Source organism: Macaca nemestrina, chromosome 13 (assembly GCF_043159975.1).
Source record: "Macaca nemestrina isolate mMacNem1 chromosome 13, mMacNem.hap1, whole genome shotgun sequence".
In the NCBI taxonomy this organism is placed as follows: domain Eukaryota; kingdom Metazoa; phylum Chordata; class Mammalia; order Primates; family Cercopithecidae; genus Macaca; species Macaca nemestrina.
This window is the reverse complement of record NC_092137.1, coordinates 34,880,489-34,902,016: the sequence shown is the minus strand read 5'-3', so window position 1 is coordinate 34,902,016 and position 21,528 is coordinate 34,880,489. Positions and strand designations below refer to the sequence as shown.

The window sequence follows — 21,528 nt, the reverse complement described above, 5'->3', positions numbered from 1 at the left end:
TAGCATCACAATCCCCAGTCCTATCCGTACTTCAGATTCATTGACCCTACCAACATTTCACTACCCATCATTCTCTTTACCTCCTTGTTTCATCTATATCCCCTCTGTTTCCATGATTCGTCTCTATACTAATGCATTTTCATTCATACTCCACTCTCTTGGTCCTTTGCCACTCCAACATATTCTGCTGTCAAGGCAGAACATGTTTATTCTTTGCCTACTCCATAAATGAACCCAAAAGACTCATATAACTAGAGAAAAGCTGGTTCATTAACTTACAAATCAGTTTTCAATGACAAGTGGGGACTCCATGCTGCCTGAGACTCCTATTAGATTTCTCTTGTCAATCCATTCTCTTCCTGTCCCAGGCAGCTAGTTCACATTTCAGTTTATGACCTTGATTCTCATTTTACCAGGGGAAAAAAAGCAAAGTGAAGAAAACTGAAACACGTTTCCATGACCATGTCTACTTCCCAGATTACTACATTTGAATCCACCTACTGTATCTTCTCCCCAGTTATGACAAATAACATCTGTTTGATCCTAAGAAATCCCTCCTTTGTATACCGGATCCTAGTAAGGATGTGGATAATAAAATTATCTCTTTCTTCAGAATATATAATTTAATTCAGTATCTACTGTATCTTTCTCATTGTGTATAATTATTGTGTATAAACAATGAGAAAGATTGTTTATAAACACATGTGTGCACACACCCCCATATATTATTATATTTTTCTCCATGCACAATTTCACTTCTCTGTTTCCCTCAAAGAGAGTGTCTATATTCGTTATATTCTCCTCCTATTATTGCTTGAACTCCCTCCAAACAGCACTGTGTTTCTGTTCATCCTTTGGAATTGCCATTGCAAATAATACCAAATACTTCCACATTTCCACGTTCTAGGTTATCATCTTACATTTTCAGTAACATTTGACATCATTTAGCATGTCCTTTACCTTGAATCACTTTTTTTCATTTGACTTCTAAGTTATTTCACTTTATGATTTTCCACATACTGCCTTGGCCACTCCTTCCCAGTCTTCCTTGTAGAAAACTCTGTCTCATTCTAATCCTTAAAAATTGGATAGTTCTAGGGCTCAATTCTCAAACTTTGTTCTTTCTGTATTTACACTGCTTCCCTTCTTGGTCTCATCTAAGGTCATAACTGTAAAGGTACTATTTCCCTATTTATGACAAGTTTAGCCACAGATTTTCTCCTGTATTTCATACTTTCATATATCACTACTTAATTGTCATATCCACTAGGATTCCCAGTACATATCTGAAACATAACATGAGCTCTTCATTACCCTCCGAAACATTTTGTTTTTGCTATCACCGTCATCTCTGTCAATGTTATAATTCAAATACCAAACCAGGAGATTTTTCTTGATTTTCCATTAGTAAGTTCCGTTGACACTAAATATGTGTGTGTAAATAATATCCAGAATATGACCTCTTATTACCACCAGCACAGTTCCCATTACATTTTAAGTCACCGCTATGTTTCACCCAGACTACTATGCCAGCCTCTTACTAAAAGTAAAATAAAATTTATTGTGTATATTTGAGGTTTACAACATGATGTTGTGGTATACATACAGATATGACCTCTTCATTGTGTTTCCTGTTGCTGCTTTGACCTCTCAGTCCACACTACTTACTGCAGTCAGAGTAACAGCAGCCAGAGTAATCTTTTAGGGCACAATCAGATTAGATGATTCCAGGTAAATCAAACACCTCTAGTGGCTTCTCATAGCACAGAAAGCAAAATCTAAATGTTTTTCCACAGCTCACAAAGGCTACATATTCTAGCCTCTGGATACTTCTACAACTTTGTGTATTCACGTTCCTACCATGTTTTCCTTTGTTTTAATGTTCCAATCACATCATTTTCTTTGCTGTTCTTCAAGAACCCTAATGAGCTACTGCCTTAGGGCATGTGCATTTGTTGCCTTTTTGACTAGAAACTCTTCTTCCAAATAATCTAGAAGTTTCTTCCTCACTCCATTCAGGTCTTTGTTCAAATATCAGCTCCCTAGAAGTACATTCCCTGCCACCCTAACAAATTATTAGGCCCCATATATCTTTATCTCCATATACTCTTTAATTTATCTTTAAAGTTTGAATCTCTATCTAGATTTATACATCCATACCATTATTTTTATCTGCTCATCCTAATTAAGTATAAGCTACATAAAAACAGCAACTTTGTCTTTTTAGAGTACTGTACCCCAGCAACCAAAAAACACCCAAATATATTTCAATTGATTAATACATATTTACAAATAAATAAGTTAATGAGTTAAGAGAAGAGAAACAGTCAGTAGTAACTCCAAATACACAGATCTGGCCCTGAGGTTCAAGCTAGACACATATACACTGGGAAATTATGAAGGAATGGAAAGCCAACTTGGAAACTGGAGAAATATTTCAGAATCTAAGAATATGGGTCAATGTATCCAATACTAAAACAAATGAATGACTTTTAATCCAGAGCAGGTAGTTATACTCTTGCTTTGGTTTTAAGTCATTTCCTGACATTGAAAACTGTAGCCTGGCATTTAGGGACTGCTCTGTCAGGTAGAGCCAGAGAGATTTAGGACAGTTGTTAAACCCTCACAGACCTGTATGAAACTAATTATTACTGACTATTTTAAGAGCTAGAATTAAACTGTTTTGAAAGTTTATCTCATGTGAAGAGATAGTGTGCATGTGTCTCTGTGTGTGTGTATGTGAGTGTGCATGTGGGTGTGTGCCAGATACCTGAATAATGAATGGTAGAATTTGAGCAGGCAGGCAGATCACTTGAGGTCAGAAGTTCGAGACTAGCCTGGCCAACATGGTGAAACCCCGTTTTTACTAAAAATACAAAAAACTAGCCAGGAGTGGGGGTGCATGCTTATAACCCCAGATACATGGGAGGCTGAGGCAGGAGAACTGCTTGAACCCGGGAGACAATGGTTGCAGTGAGCCGAGATCACGTCATTGCACTCCAGCCTGGGTGACAAGGAGGAAACTCCATTTAAAAAAAAAGAAAAGAAAAGAAAAAAGAACTTGAGCATAAGGAAAAGTCATTGTCTGATGACTATGCTGAGTTACATTTGAGTTTAAATGTGTTATTTTCTCGATAAAATGTTTAATATGAAATAAAAAATAAGACATGTTGGCATTACCCCCATGGTGGTTACCAGAATCCCCTAACAATAAAACAATACCTGGAAAAAGGAAGAAGACCAGAATAAATTAATATGCAGTTACACCAGTCCCATGGAACCAGTTGTTCGAGAACCACAGAATACTGAACTGGATGATGGTTTTACTAGCAAAAGCAGTCTTACCGTGTAATGAAAGGAGCATGGATTTTTGAGAAGAGTAGAGTTGTTCCATTTCTGGTCCTTACTCTCTAGTGACTTGGAGCATATTGTTTAGTTACTTCTATCAGCTCTTTCTCCATCTGTAAATGCTTATGATAACATTTACCTATAAAGTTATTGTGAAGATTAAGATCCTATATGCAAATACCTAGTTACATTCCTGGTCATAATAGGTACTCAAAAATTCTGCTTACCTTCACTACTTCTATGTGTACCTAATAATTTTGCTTAGGCTGTTACATTGTATTTTGCCACTGGAAAATAACTAGATAAAACTTAATAATTTTTAAATTCTATAGCCACCTTCTCTACAAAAACAACCACAGCTTTTTGACAGTCCTGTATTAACCTAGAAAATATAAAGGGATTAGTAATAACTTAGGGACTTTAATATCCTCCCAAAATTGAGAGACTATATGAGAAAGTAAAGTAATGCCTTAACTTGGTCTCAAGAGAATAAACTGACTCAAGTATATGTGGATCACAGAAACTCATACTTTCAAGTGTATAGTGAAAAGAGGAAAATACTGAGATACATCTTTGCCATAGCTGTGTATACATTATGATGTCTTTGACACCTCCCCATTTCGTACTTCAGAATTTCTAGCATTGACCCATCTGTTGCTTTTGGAGTTAAAACTCTTTGGCTAATATTATACACCAGAGGGGTCCATATGAGGTATGTGAATGTCTATCGACAAAAATAAAATAAAATAAACAACTCAGCTTTGTAAGAGAATTGTAATTGTATGCCCATAGAGTACCCATGAATCCATGGAATATACTGATGTTTTTTCTCTTCTATTACTTACAAAGGTGTAAAGTCATCAGCATCTAGCACTGAATTCATTAACTGTCCAGTAAGAGTTAATGATGTTCAAGCCAGGAAGAAGAATTCATCTTCCCATCATTAGCTCATGTGCAAAACACCCTCACATCACTCCAACACACTTAGCTGTTCAAGAATGAGGCGTGTGAGGGTCAGGGAAACTGGACTCCTATGAAGATGTTAAAAGATAGTTTTCTACCTGAACAAATCCCAAACCCTCTGTTATGGACTGAATTGTGTCCCTTCAATTTGTATGTGGAAGTACTAAACCTTGGCACTTAAGAACATGTCTGCAATTGGAAATAGGTCTTTAAAGTGGTACTTAAGTTATGATAAAATCATTAGGGTGGTCTCTAATCCAATCTGACTGATGTCTTATAAGAAGAGGAAATTTGGATACATACAATTATAAAGGAAAGACCATGAGAAGACATAGGAAGAAGATGGCCACCTATAAGTCAAGGAGCGGCCTCAGAAGAAATCAAGCTGCCAATACAATAGTCTTGGACTGCCAACCTTCAGAAATGTGAGAAAATACATTTGTTTCTTAAGCCATCAAGTCTACGGTACTTTGTTATGGGAGCCCTAGAAAATAATACACCTTCCAAGGTGGGTAAATGCATAATGTACTATGGAAACAGTAATTATGAAATGCTGGGGTGTGATTGGTGGGGGTTGAGGAGAGAATTCTGAAGTATTCTGGCTTGCCTGCATAGACTACTCATTTCTTTTCTTATATTCTTACAAATTTAATGCACACTACTCAGCTTGTGGCTACACATTTTATATAGTAGTTTTTATGGATTTGTTTATATATTTTAAACTTGTATATTACGTTCTGTCAGCTCATTCAGTCTGTACTGGTTTGCAACTAATTTTCCTATTGATATCACAGGAAGAAAATGAAATCTGGTGTAACCCTAGGCAGAGAAACCTAATCGTCACATTTTTTAATTTTTTAAATTTTTTTTAAATTTACTTTTCAATTTTTGTGGGTACATAGTAGGTGTATATATTTTTCGGGTACCTCATATGTTTTGATACAAGCATGCAATGTGAAATAGCACATCATGAAGAATGGGGTATCCATCCCCTCAGGCATTTATCCATTGAACGGCAAACAATCCAATTACCCTCTTCAACTTACTAGGTTGGTGCAAAAGTAATTGTGTTTTTTGCAATTACTTTAAAATGGTAAAACAGCAATAACATTTGCACCAAGCTAATATTTTAAAATGTACAGTAAGTACTGACTGTAGTCATCCTGTTGTGCTATCAAATACTAGGCCTTATTCATACTTTCTATTTCTTTTAACCCACTAACCATTCACACTTTCCCCTTCAACAACCCATTCTTTGCGGATTCTGGTAGCTGTCCTTTAACTCTCTGTGTCCACATGTTTGATTGTTTTGATTTTTGGTTCCCATAAATAAGTGAGAACACGTGATGTTTTGTCTTTCTGCGCCAGCCTTATTTCACTTAATATAATGATCACCACTTCCGTCCATGTTGTTGCAAATGACTGGATCTTATTATCTTTTATGGCTAAATTGTACTCCATTGTGTGTATGTACCACATTTTCCTTCTTCATCTGTTGATGGACACTTAGGTTGCCTCCAAATCTTGGCTATTGTGAACAGTGCTGCAACAAACATGGGAGTGTAGATATATCTTCAATATACCAATTTCCTTTCTTTTGGGTATATGCCCAAGAGTAGGATTGCTGGATTATATAGTAGCTCAACTATTAGTTTTTGGAGGAACCTCCAAATATTCTCCATAGTGGTTATACTAATTTACATTCCCACCAAAAGTGTACAAGTATCTACTTTTCTCCACATCCTCACCAGCATTTGTTATTGTCTGTCTTTTGGATGTAAGCCATTTTAACTGGGATGAAATGATATCTCCTTATAATTTTGATTCACATTTATCTGATGATCAATTATGTTAACCACCTTTTCATATGCCTGATTGTCATTTGTACATCTTCTTTTGAGAAATATCTACTCAAATCTTTTGTCCATTTTTTAATTAAATTATTCAATGTTTTCCTATAGAGTTGTTTGAGCTACTTATATATTCTGGTTATTAATCCTTTGTGAGATGGGTCATCTGCAAATGTTTTCTCCCATTCTGTGGGTAGTCTCTTCACTTTGTTGATGGTTTCCTTTGCTGTGCAGAAGCTTTTCAACTTGATGTGATACCATTTGTCCATTTTTTCTTTAGTTGCCTGTGTTTGTGGGGTATTGTTCAAGAAATTTTTGCCAAGATTGATGTCCTGGAGATTTTCCCTAATGCTTTCTTGTAGTAGTTTCATAGTTTTGGGTATTAGATTTAAGTAATTAATTAATTTTGATTTGATGTTTGTATATGGTGAGAGATAGGGGTCTAGATATACACATCTAGTTTTCCAGTACCATTTATTGAAGAAACAATCTTTCCTCCAGTGTATGTTCTTGGCACCTTTGTCAAAAGTAAGTTCACCGTAGGTCTGTGAATTTGCCTCTGGGTTCTGTATTCTGTTCCATTGGTCTTTGTGTCTGTTTTTATACTGGTACCATGCTGTTTGGGTTGGTATTGCTCTGCAGTATAATTTGAAGTCAGGTAATGTAATATCTCTAGTTTTTTTGTTTGTTTGTTTTTGTTTTTGTTTTTTTGCTTAGGATAGCTCTGGCTATTCTTGGTCTTTTGTTATTTCATATAAAGTTTAGAATTTTTTTCCTCATGAAGAATGTTATTGATATTTTGATAGGGATTGCATTGAATCTGTAGATTGCATTGGGTAATAAGAACATTTTAACAATATTGATTTTTCCAATGCATAAACATGGAGTATTCTTCCAATCTTTGTGCCCTCTTCAAATTATTTCATCAATATTTTATAGTTTTTATTACAGAGATATTTTGTTTCTTTGGTTAGTTCCTAGGTATTTAATTTCATGTGTGGCTACTGTAAATGGGATTACTCATTTTAATTTCTTTTTCACAATATTCACTGTTGGCATATAGAAATACTATTGATTTCCATACCTATTGATGACTTTTTATCATGCAACTGTACTTAATTTTCAACTCTAATAGCTTTTCTGTAGAGTCTTCAGGTTTTTCCAAATATAAATTCATAACAACAGCAAACAATAATAATTTGACTTCTTCCATTCCATTTTGGATGCCCTTTTTGTATTTCTCTTGTCTGCCCACTCAGATTAAAATTTCCAGTAGTACGTTGAATAATACTGGTGACAGTTGGTATCGATGTTGTGTTCCAGATCCTAGAGGAGAGGCTTTCAGATTTTCCCCATTCAGTATGATACTAGCTGTGGGTCTGTCACATAAGGCTTTTATTTTGTTAAGGTGTGTTCCTTCTGTACCCAGTTTTTTGAGAGTTTTTATCGTGAAGAGATGTTGAATTTTATCACATGCTTTTTCAATGTCAATTTAAATGATCATATTGTTTTTATCTTTCATTATATTGATATGATGTTCCCACTGATTTATTTGCATATGTTGAATCATCCTTGCATCCTATAGATAAATGCCACTTGCTCATGATGAATGATCTTTCTAATGTATTGTTGAATTCAGTTTGCTAGTATTTTGTTAAGGATTTTCACATCAATATTCATCAGATATATTGGCCTTTAGTTTCTTTTTTTAATGGATCTTTGGTTTTGGTACCAATGTAATACTGGCTTTGTAAAATGAGTTTGGAAGTATTCCCTCTGCCTCTATTTTTCGGAACAGTTTGAGTAGAATTGGTATTAGTTCTTTAAATGTTTGGTAGAAATTAGTAGTGAAGTTGTCAGGTCCTAGACTTTCCTATAAAAAGACATTTTTATTATTATTATTATGGCTTCAGTCTTGTTATCTGTGATTGAACCCTTCAGGTTTTGGATTTCTTTCCGGTTCAATCTTGATAGGTTTTATGTGTCTAAAAATTTGTCAATTTATTCTAGATTTTTATATAGTTGCTCATAGCACGCACTAATGATGCTTTGAATTTCTACGATTGGTTTTAATGTCTCCTTTGTCATTTCTAATTTTATTTATTTGGATCTTTTTATCCTTTTTCCTTAGTTAGCCCAGCTAAAGATTTGTCACTTTTGTTTAACTTAAAAAAAAAAAAACACCAATTTTTATTTCATTGATATTTTTGTAATTTTTTTATTTTGATTTCATTTATTTTCTTCTACTATTTTTGGGTTTGGTTGGCTGTTGCTTTTCTAGTATTGTACGATACATCATTACATTGCTTATTTGAAGATTTTCATCTTTTTGATGTAGGCACTTACAGATGTAAACTTCCCTCGTAGTACTGCTTTTGCTGTGTCTCATAGGTTTTGGTATGTAGTGTTTCCATTATCATTTGTTTCAAGAAATTTTTCAGTTTCCTTCTTAATTATTTCACTGGTCTACTGATCATTCAGAGGCATATTGTTTAATTTCCATGTATATGTACAGTTTCCAAAATTCCTCTCATTATTAATTTCTAGTTTTATTCCAATGTGATTAGAGAAGATGGTTGACATAATTTCAGTCTTTTTGTCTGTGACCATACCATCCCGAAAACGCCCAATCTTGTCTGATATTTCAGTTTTTTAAAACGTTTAAAGACTTGTTTTGTGACCTACAATATATCCTATTCTTGAAAATGATCCATGTACTGAAGAAAAAAAATGTATATTCTACATCTCTTGAATGAAATGTTCTCTAAGTATATATTAGATCCATTTGGTCTATAGTACAGATTAAGTCTGATGTTTCTTTATTGATTTTCTGTCAGGAAGGTCTGTCCAAAGCTGCCAGTGGGATGTTGAAACTTCCAGCTATTTTGTATTGGGACCTATCTCTTTCTGTAGCTCTAATAATATTTCCTTTTTATATCTGTGCTCCAGTGTTGGGTGCATATACATTTAAAATTGCTATATCCTCTTGCTGAATTGACCCCTTTATCATGATACAGTGACCTTCCTTGTGTCTTTTTACAGTTATTGCCTTGAAATATCTTTTGTTTTACGTAAGTAGAGTGATTCCTGATACTTTTTCATTTCCATTGGCACGGAATATCTTTTCCCATTTCTTTATTTTCGGTCTATGTGTGTCTTTATAGGTGAAGTGTGTTACTTGTAGGCAAGAGGTCAATGGGTCTTGTTTTTCCGTCCATTCAGCAAGTTTATGTCTTTGGATTTCAGAATGTAGTCCACTAACATTCAATATTATTATTGATAAGTAAGGACATAGTCCCATCATTTTGTTATTTGTTTTCTGGTTATTTTGCGGTATTCTCTTCATCCTTCCTTTTATTCCTGTCTTCCTCTAGTGAAGATGATTTTCTCTGGTGATATGATTTAGTTTCTTGCTTTTTATATTTTGTGTATCTATTGTATATTTTTTGCATTGAGGTTACCGTGAGGTTTGCAAATGCTGTCACAACCCATTAACACTATTTGCATAAACAAATAAGCAATAAATAAATAAATAAATAAATAAATAAACACTAGTAAAAACTCACCCTAACTTCCCCCTGCCAGCTTTTTTACTTTTTGTTGTTTCTGTTTATATCTTATTGTGCTAACTATGCCTTGAAAGGTTGTTGTGGTTATTAATTTTGATTGGCTCATCATTTAGTCTTTTTAATTAGGATAAGAATAGTTTACCCACCACAGTTACAGTGTTATAATATTTTGTGGTTTTTTCGTACTTACTCTTGCCAGTAAGTTTTGTACCTTCAGGTGATTATTTATTGTGCATTAATGACCGTTTATTTCTGATTGAAGTACTCCCTTTACTATTTCTTAAAGGACAGATCTGGTATTGATGAAATACCTCAGGTTTTGTTTGTCTGGAAAATTCTTTATTTCTTCTTCATGTTTGAAAGATATTTTTACTGGATATGCTATTCTAGGGTAAAATATCCTTTTCCTTCATCACTTTAAATATGTCATGTCAGTCTCTCCTGGTCTGTAAAGTTTCCACTGAAAAGTCTGCTGCCAAACATAGTGGAGCTCAATTCTATGCTATAAATTTCTTTTATCTTGCTGCTTATCTTGCTCTTGTTTATCCAGAGATAAAGAAATGATTCTCTATCTTTGACCTTTTGGAGTTTGATTAAATGCCTTGAGGTAGTCTTCTTTATGTTAAATATGCTTGGAGTTCTATAAATTTCTTGTACTTGGATATTGATATCTTTCTCTAGATTTGGGAAAGTCTCTGTTATCATCACTTTGAATAAACTTTCTGCCCCTATTTATTTCTCTACTTCCTTTTTAAGGCCAATAACCCTTAGATTTGCCATGTTGAGGCTATTGACTAGATCCTGTAAGCATGTTTAATTGGATTTTACTCTTCTTTTTATCTCCTCTCACTGTGTATTTCCAAATAGCCTGTACTCAAACTCATTAATTCTTTCTTTTGCTTGATCCAGTCTGCTGTTAAAGATCTCTGATGCACTCTTCATTATGCCAATTGCATTATTTTTTCAGCTCCAGAATTTCTGCTTGATTCTTTTAAATTATTTTAATCTTTTTGTTAAATTTTTCTGACAGAATTATGAATTCCTTCTCTATTTTTGTTATCCTAAATTTCTCTGGGTTTCCTCCACACAGCTATTTTGAATTCTCTGTCTGACTGGTCACATATCTCTGTTTCTCAAGGATTGTTTCCTGATGCCTTATTCAGTTCATTTGGTAAGGCCATGTTTTCCTTGATGTTGATGATGCCAGTAGATGTTCTTTGGTTTCTGGGCATTGAAGACTTACATATTTATGGTAGTCTTCACTGTCTTGGCCTATTTGTAGATGTCCCTCTTGGGAAGGCTTTCCAGATACTTTAAAGGACTTGGGAGCTATGATCTTAGTTGTTTCTTCTCTAGGCAATACCCCAAGCCCAGTAACACTGTGGTTTTTGCAGACACATAGAGGTATCGCCTTGATGATCTTGGACAAGATCCCAGATAATTCTCTGTATTACCAGTTGGAGACTCTTGTTTCCTTTCCTTACATTCTCCCAAACACACAGAGTCTCTCTCTTTGTTCTGAACCACCTAAGTCTGGTGGTAGAGTGATAAAAGCACCTCTGTGACCACCACCACTGTGACTGCATTGGGTCAGTCCTGAAGCCAGGACAACGCTGCCTTGCCCAAGGTCTGCTGTAACCACTTCCTGGCTACTGCCTATGTTCACTCAAGGCCCCATGGCTCTACAATTAGCAGGTGGCAAAGCCAGCCAGACCTATGTCCTTCCCTTCAGGGTGGCAAGTTCCCCTTAGGCCCTGAGTGGATCCAGAAGTGCCATCTGGGAGTCGGGAATTAGAGTCAAAACCTTAGAAATCTACTTGCTGTTTTATTGTATTGTGGCTGACCTGGAACTCAAAGCACAAGACATAGTCCTCCTACTCGTTTCTCTCCTTTCCAAAGGCAGCGGTACCTCACCTGGTAGCCATGATCACTCCTGGTCATGAGGAATCCTGCTAGACTACCACTGATGTTTCCTTAAGGCTTAAGTTCTCTTAAGTCAGCTTTTGGTGAATGTTGCCTGGCCTGGCGCTCACCCTTCAGCTCAGTGGGCTCTCCTATGCTCCAGGGCAGGTCTAGAAATGCTGTCCAAGAGTGAAGTTCTAGAATCAGTGACTTCAAGAATCCAGGTGGTGCTCGACCCTCCTGCGGTGATGTTGGCACCTAAAGTGCAAGATAAAGTCTCCTTTACTCTTCCCTCTTCTTTTCTCAAGCAGGAAGAGTTTTGCCATGTAACCACCACAGCTGATAATGTGCTGAGTCTCACTTGAAGCCAGCAAGTCTCAGAGGCTCACCAAGGCCTTTGATGAAGCACCTGGGTATCGCTGTTTGTTTTTCAGGGCCCAAGGGCTCATCAGTTAGCAGGCGATAGATGCTGACAGAGCTGTTTCCTTTTCTTCAAGCTGGCGGGTTTTGTTCTGGCCCAAGATGTGTCTAGAAATGTCATCTGGGAGCTAGGGCCTCATGACTCTGACCAGTGCCATATCCTGCTGTGGCTGAGCTGGTATCCAAGATGCAAGAAAAATCCTCCTCATTCTTCCCTCTCCTCTCTTAAAGTAGAAGGAAGGGGTCTCTTTTGGAGCCATGAGCTGTGCAGCCTGAGGTTAGGACATGGGTGACGCCAGCACCAGCTGGTGTATCAGTATGTTGTGTGCCCCCAATTCATTGACTCTGGGCCTAATTCAGCCATAGGTTTTGCCTAAGCTTTCCAGTTCTTATGGCCTAGACTGCCTGTCAAGTTTACTTAGAGACTGAGAGCACATTGGTTCTTGCTGGTGAGGTTTGTGGGCACTCAAGTTTGGACCACTGGGATTCGAGACTCCCCTCTAGCTAGGGTTGGTTTAAATGCTCCCTCTGTGGGCAGGCTCAGCTGAGTTGTGTCTGGTTTTCCTTTTTGTTCTAACAGAACAGCACTGAGTTTAATGCCTCACAGTTGTGGTGTTTTCCCTCCCCCAGTGCCACAAGAAGCTCTCTGCACCAGTCCTCTGCACCCAGCCAAGGCTGGGGCAGGAGTGTCACGGGCGATTCAGGACTGTTTTTTCTATCTCTTCAGTGCCTTTCTTAGCAATATGAATTTAAAACCAGGTACTACAAATGCTCACCTGATTTTTGATTCTAATGTAGGTATTTTTTCTGTGTAGATGGTTGGTAACTTGGTGTCCTTGCATAGGGGGTGCACAATTGGTCAAACTTTCTATTCCGCCATCTTGCTGTGCCTCTCCTCCCTGACTACCATTTTGACTAGGAGTAACAGAATCATACAAGTAAGATGGGCAGTGTTTGTTTTTGGTTTTAACCTATTTTGTAAAGCAAAAGAAACAGTCAACAGAGTGAAGAAACAATGTACAGAATGAGAGAAATTATTTGCAAAGTATTCATCTATCAAGGGATTAATATCTAGAATATACAAAGAATTCAAACAAGTCAACATCAAAAATCTGATTAAAAATGAGCAAATTAGCTGAATATATATTTCTCAAAAACAAGAAATACAAATGGCTTACAGGTATATGAAAAAACATTAAATATCGTTAGTCATTGGGGAAACGCAAATGCAAAGCGAAACGATAATATGATGTCACCTCACCTCTGAATGGCTAGTTTTAAAAATACAAAAAACAACAAACATTAGCAAGTGCACTGAGAAAAAGAAGCTTTTATACATTGCTGGTGAGAACGTAAATCAGTACAATCTTAATGGAAACAGTATGATAATTCCTCAGAAACCTAAAAATAGAACTACCCTATGATTCAGCAATCTCACTACTGGATATTTATTCAAATGAAATAAAATCAGTATATCAACAAGAAATATGCAACCCATGTGTATTGCAGCACTATTCACGATAGCCAAGATATAGTGTCAATGAATGGACATATGGATAAATAAAATGGGATATATATATATTTGTGTAAGTATAGTAAATATATATATATTCTTTATATATAAATATATATTTATATATTTATAATATATATTTATATATATTTATAATATATATTTGTATATTTTATATTTTATTATTTTAATAATATATAATTATATATAAGTATATATAATATATATTATTTAATTATAATTATATAATTATAATATATATTATTTAATTACATATATATTTATAATATACATGTTATACATACTATATAATATATATTTATATTTATATAATATATAATTACATATTTTATATTTATATAATATATAATTATTTAATATATGATATATTATAACATATAATTTGTATATTATATATTATAACATATTTTATATATTATATATAATTTATATATTATAAAGAAATATAATATATAAATATATAAATATATAAAGAATATACATGTTTATATATAAATATATAAAGATATACATGTTTATATATAAATATATAAAGATATACATGTTTATATATAAATATATAAAGATATACATGTTTATATATAAATATATAAAGATATACATGTTTATATATAAATATATAAAGATATACATGTTTATATATAAATATATAAAGATATACATGTTTATATATAAATATATAAAGATATACATGTTTATATATAAATATATAAAGATATACATGTTTATATATAAATATATAAAGATATACATGTTTATATATAAATATATAAAGATATACATGTTTATATATAAATATATAAAGATATACATGTTTATATATAAATATATAAAGATATACATGTTTATATATAAATATATAAAGATATACATGTTTATATATAAATATATAAAGATATACATGTTTATATATAAATATATAAAGATATACATGTTTATATATAAATATATAAAGATATACATGTTTATATATAAATATATAAAGATATACATGTTTATATATAAATATATAAAGATATACATGTTTATATATAAAAATATAAAGAATATATGTTTATATAAAAATATAAAGAATATATATTTATATATAAAAATATAAAGAATATATATATAAATATATAAAGAATATATATTTATATATAAATATATAAAGAATATATATTTATATATAAATATATAAAGAATATATATTTATATATAAATATATAAAGAATATATATTTATATATAAATATATAAAGAATATATATTTATATATAAATATATAAAGAATATATATTTATATATAAATATATAAAGAATATATATTTATATATAAATATATAAAGAATATATATTTATATATAAATATATAAAGAATATATATTTATATATAAATATATAAAGAATATATATAAAGAAAACGGGATATATATTATATTATATGTATTATATATTACATATAATATACATTTATATAATATATAAATATATTTATATATTTTTATATATAATATATAAATGTATATATGTATATATATATAAATGTATATAAATGTATATATAATATATAAATATATATATTTATAATATATAAATTTATATATTATATATAATATATAAATGTATATTATATATAAAATATAAATGTATATTTATAATATAAATGTATATTATATGTATCAAATATTAATGTATATTATATGTACAATATATTAATATATATTATATATTGGATTATATATAATGGAATACTGTTCAGTCACAACAAATAATAACATCCAGTCACTCATGGCAACATGAATAAGCCTGGAGAACATAGTTAAATAAAATAAGGCAGGCACAGAAAGACAAATGCTACATTTTCTCACTCATACATGAGAGCTGAAAGAGTTTTGCTTGGAGAAGTAGACAATAGAATACTGATTACCAGAGGCTGTGAAGAAGAGAAGGGAGAGAAGGCAAGGAGAGGATAGCTAATAAATACAGAATTACAACTAGCAAGGAGGAATAAGTTCTAGTTTTCTACAGCACTATAGGATGACTATAGTTAATAATTTATTGCCTATTTTCAAACAGCTAGAGGAAATAATTTTGAATGTTCCTAGCACAAAAAATAGTAAATATTTGAGGTGATAGATATGCTAATAACCCTAAATTAATCATTACACTTGTCTATATGTATGGCTATATCATTCTATACTTCATAAATATGTAATTATAATGCATCTATTTAAATGTGTGTGTATAAATAAATATATTTAATATATTGTGTATATATGTAATATATAATATATACATTATTATATGATGCCAGTAAGTTTCTTTCTCCCTCTAATGCTTGCCAGCTATGACCAATCAATAGATCAGCATAAGGCAAAACTAGTGAAAGCAGCCTTCCACGGGGCACAGGATTAACTTCAGGGACTCTGTCAGGCATTCAGTATTCTACTTCCAAAAACATCAAGGTCCGCAGTGTGATTGATTTCGTTTCACATTATTTTATTTATTTACTTTTTAGATGACACAATCACCAAGCAAAGGCTGAAACCATTTGTGTTGCTTTCTATGTTTCCAGCTGAATTATTAATCTTTCTGTCAAGTTTAATTCCTGACTCTCAATTTAATTCTATTTCAGTATCTGATGCCCCTATTAGCCTCACTGCAATTGAATTCTGTTGCCCCTTTGGCTATAGCCTGCTGACAAATTGTGTGTATATGTGTGTGTGTACTTAGCAGAAAATGCTGTTTTATGGACTCAGATTTTAATTCTAAATACCATTTTTACTGATCATTTGAAAACAAATGTTCCAAGAGGCTTCTTTCATGCATTGAAAAGTTATTTTCAATTCATATTTATATCCAAGGACATAAATTATAAGAAGATATTTTATTCTTTATACCATTAACAGACTCCTGGGGCAGTCAGTGATTTTTGAGGATGAAAAGATAATAATTTTAAGAAAGCTGATAGCAGAGAAACATGCCTGTTAGAAAAAAAAAAAGAGACTAATGCCAGATTTTATTATTTCTGAATATTATTATCTATTATAACAGGATAAACAAGTATATCAATACACAAATTCAGTATTTAAGTAAGAATATGAGGTAATCCAATAATTAACAAAACAATTCAATAATGAAAGATGACTATAATTAAGTTGATTTCATACTTTTGGGATTGTCTCACTTTAGCATACCTATACTTCATGATAGTACAATATAGTGAGCCATTCAACTAAGTTGCCCTAACTCTTATTACTGTGTTATCACCAGTGGTAAAAGAATTTCAAAGTGTATAGAGCAGTAATGCTTCCGGAAAAACTGTTCTTTGGTATTGCTGAGTATAGGAATCAATAATGTATTTGCTTGTGTCCCTTGATGAAAATTAGAGTAAAATTACTGGTTTTTCTTCTAATCCAATTTCTTACTGAACAACACTTATATAAATATCCTTAAAGTTATTTATCCCAACCTTTCTTCCCCTGCGGGAGAATGTACGTTACTTCACAAGTAAGTTCATTAGATTTTGGAATGATTTTTATCATGACAGAATATATTCTTACAATAGCTTTTTAATAATTCCAATGGCTATCCCTTGATACCATGGTGACACTGAAAACCACTGAGTGAATATGGTTCCTGCATATGCTATTTGATACCTGTTGAAATTACCTGAAATTTGCATCTTCAACTTTCCCACCCATTTCCTCTATTGCTCCTCACATAAAATAGTGGTTTTTTTTTTTTTTTTTTTTTTGCTCTTATATGTATGATCACATTCATCTGGACATGCTATAATGTGTTTATACATTTAAAGCTTGCCTTCACTTGAAGGTATCGATGCACTGCTACCTTTCAACATAAGTTTCTTCCCTGGGGGGGTGTGTGTGTGTGTGTGTGTGTGCGTGTGCGTGTGTGTGTGTGCGTGCGTGTGTGTGTGTGCATCATCTTTCTGTGTCATCAATTAAGTCACTTAACAAATATTTAAAGAGTCATCTCTAGATGACTTTCATTGTAATAGTCACAGAAATTAGAATGATGTTAAAGGCACAGTCTTTGTTCTACAGAGTCAATCAGTCTAGAGGACAGTAAGAGTAAACAGGCAGTTATAATACTGTGTTGTGATGAGACGACATAAGATATTCTAAAAATCCATTGTAATCCTATATATTTTTAAAGGGTCCGGAAGGACTTTCCAGAGAAGGTAACATTAAAGTACTACTGAAGGAGGAAATGGCCACACAAAGAAAGGCGGGTGACATCGTCCAGAGAGAGTAGGCAAAGGGAACAAACAACTAGAAGTAAAACATGCATGATATATTCAGGGATCCATAAGTAGTTTAGAGGTTGCGGAAAATAGGATGTGGATCCTAAAATGAGTCTATGGTAATAAACAGTGGTTAGGCCATGAAGACATTTGCATGCCGTGGTAAGAGTTTGTGTTTTCTGGGGCTGCCGTGGCAAATTATCACAAACTGACAAACTGGGTAGCCTAAAACAATAGAAGTGTATTCTCTCACAGTTCTGGGGGTCACAAATACAAAATCAAGGTGCATCAGGACTACAGTTCCTCCAAAGACTCTAGGGAAGAACCTACCCTGTTTTTTTCTAGCTTCTGGTGGCGCCAGGTCTTCCTTGGCTTATAGCAGCATAACTCCGGTTTCTGCTTCCATTTTCAGAAGCCTTTCCCCATCATGTGTCTCTGTGTCCTCTTACTCTCTAATACAGTCACCAGTCAACGAATTTGGGGCTCACCCTAAATCCAAGATGATTTCATCTCAAAATCCTTAACAAAGCACATCTGCAAAGGCCCTATTTTCAAATAAGGTCCTATTTTGAGTTTCTAAATGGATATGAATTTTGAGAGTGGAGACACTATTCAACCCACTACAGTAAACTGGGCATTTATCATTATGCAGTGAAAAGCTATTTATAGTATTATGTAAGGTTTTATAAATTAGAACTGTCAGTAAGATGAGGAGAAACATTATAAATTTAGTTTGGAGGCTGAGGCAGGAGAATGGCGAGAACCCAAGAGGCGGACCTTGCAGTGAGCCGAGATCGTGCTACTGCACTACAGCCTGGGCGAGAGTGCGGACTCCGTCTCAAAATAAATAAATAAATAAATAAATAAATAAATAAATAAATAAAATTTAGTTTGGGATAAATTGAGCTTAAAATATTTGAATACATTAATAGCAAGATTTTAAAAAGCAATTGATATACAAGATCTAAACTATATGCTGATAATCACAGGCAATTCCATAGTGCCTTTTTTCCCTATTCTTACCTGATACTGGGTTGTAGCCAGAACTGACTACCTCACAAGAGCCAATTATTAAATATTCAGAAATTTTGTGAAGCCTTTATAAACATTTGGTAGCTTGAAATCAGTCAACACAGGACTATTTATACCACCAACATCAACAAAAGCAGCCAATCAGGTGTTTTGTTGTTTTCTAGAGAGCCACTGGTTATCAAGACGCCACTGAATCTCACCCATTTGAAAAGGTGATAAAAGCTCTAGACTCCAACAGAGAACTAAGAACCAAAGTTGTATGTTTAACACAATTTAAGAAACTTGGATAAGATGCAGGACTGGTTTCCAGCTCCTATTCGAACGGACAGAGCAGCATGTGGAAACTCACATCGTGAACTTCTGCTCCAAGAATTACCACAGGAACATACCAGGAAAGCTGAGAAAATCCACTGACGCTTTGAAGGAAATGGATCACTGCTGCAGGCTCCCTGAGATGCCAAAAAACTGTGAGTCTGCTTGCTTTCTCAGTGGGGAAGCTGGTGATCTGGAGCAGGTTCTCAGCCCTGGCCACCAGCTGCCTGGAAATAGAGTTGGTGCTGTTGGGGAGACACGGTGGGAATGAGTCTGGCCTTTAGGACTGCAGGCTGCGTGGGAGTGGGATGAGGCCTGTGACTGCCAGTTTTCCCCCACTTCCCTGGTTACGTGTATGACTCAACAGAGACAGCCATAATCCCCCTGGGAATACAACTCCACTGGACTGGGAACCACATCCCCATTCCCCAAACAGCCACAGCAAGCCCTGCTCAAGAAGAGGCTAAGCTCAGGCAAGCCTGTCCCTTCCCCCAACTAGTGGTCTTTCCCTACCCACCCTGGTAACCAAAGACAAAGGTCATTATCTCTTGGGAGCTCTATGGCCCTGCCCAACACCTGAGAAACCCGAATACTTAACAAGGTATCTCTAGGGCAAGTTTGCTTCCTCCCTATAGGACTGCAGCTGATGCACTCTTGAAAGTGCCACCTCCTGGCTGGAGGCCAACCAACACAAAACGAGTGCACTAAACAAAAATACAACCAAGGACCCTCACAGAGTCCACTTCACTCCCCTGCTACCTCCACCAGAGCTGGGTAGCTCTGCTGGGTGCCTAGACCCAGAAGACTAAAAACAATAACTACAGTTTGGCTCTCAGAAAGCACCGTTCCTAGGAAAAGGGGGAGAGCACCACATCAAGGGAGCACCCTGTGGGACAAAAGAATCTGAACAGCAACCCTTGAATCCCAGATCTTCCCTCTGACATCGTCTACTCAAATGAGAATGAACCAGGGAAACAATTCTGATAATATGACAAAACTAGGTTTTTTAACACCCCCAAAAGATCATATCAGTTCACCAGCAATGGGTCCAACAAAGATGAAATATCTTAATTGCCAGAAAAAGAATTCATACAGTTGATTATTAAGCTAATCAAGGAGGCACCAGAGATAGGTGAAGTCCAACATTAAGAAACAAAAACCATGATACAGGATATGACAGAAAAATTCTTCAGTGAAATAGATAGTATAAATAAACAACAATCACAACTTCTGGAAATCAAGGACCGACGTAGAGAAATGAAAATTGCACTGAAAAGTCTCAGCAGTAGAATTGAACAAGCAAAAGAAACAACTTCAGAGTTCAAAGACAAGACTTTTGAATTACCCAATCTGTTAAAGACAAAGAAAAAAAGCTTTTTAAATTGAACAAAGCCTGCAAGAAGTTTGGACATATGTTAACTGTCCAAACCTAAGAATAATTGGTATTCCTGAGGAAGAAGAGAAATCTGAAAATTTGGAAAACATGTTTGAGGGAATAAATGAAAAAAAAAAAAAAAACTTCCCCAGCCTTGCTACAGATCTAGACATCCAAATATAAGAAGCTCAAAGAACACCTTGGAAATTTACTGCAAAAAGATCATCACCTACGCACATAGTCATCAGGTTATCTACAGTCAAGATGAAAAGGAAAGAATCTTAAGGGCTGTGAAGCAAAAGCATCAGGTAACCTATAAAGGAAAATTTATCAGACTAACAGCAGATTTCTCAGCAGAAACCTTACAAGGTAGGAGATTGGGGTTCTGTTTTTACCCTTCTTAAACAAAACAATTATCAGCTAAGAATTTTGTATCCAGTGAAACTAAGATTCATAAACAAAGGAAAGATACAGTATTTTCCAGACAAACAAATGCTGAGAGAATTTGCCACTACCAAGCCATCACTACAAGAACTGCTAAAATGAGTTCTACATCTTGAAACAAATCCTCAAAATACACCAAATTAGAAACTCTTTAAAGCATAAATCTCACAGGACATATAGAACAAAATGAAAAAAAAAAAAAAAAAACAAGTTATCAGGCAACAAATAGCACAATGAATAGAATAGTACCTCACATCTCATTACTAACATGAAATATATATGGCCTAAATGCTCCACTTAAAAGGTGCAGAAAGACAGAATGAATAAGAAATCACCAATCAAGTTTCTGCTATCTTCAGGAGACTCACCTAACACATAAGTACTCACATAAACTTAAGGTAAAGGGGTGGAAAAAGATATTCCATGCAAATGGACACCCAAAGCAAGCAGGAGTAGCTATTCTTATATCAGACAAAACAAACATTAAAGCAACAGCAATTTAAAAAGACAAAGAGGGACATTATATAATGA

General features: G+C 34.2%; 1 long non-coding RNA gene across 5 annotated transcripts in view; it reads right to left on the bottom strand.

Moving 5' to 3' along the window:
* The window catches only part of LOC105464821 (uncharacterized), a 64,994-nt gene extending 45,122 nt beyond the window's left edge, over positions 1 to 19,872 (bottom strand). For 2 of the 5 annotated variants that reach the window (XR_011612236.1, XR_011612235.1), the window contains exon 1: positions 19,256 to 19,760. This is a non-coding gene — a long non-coding RNA (uncharacterized lncRNA). Of the gene's footprint in view, positions 1 to 19,255 lie in introns of all 5 variants that reach the window. The other 3 variants (XR_011612234.1, XR_977025.2, XR_977027.2) reach the window with 3 other exon arrangements.
* Positions 19,873 to 21,528: the final 1,656 nt, after the last annotated feature.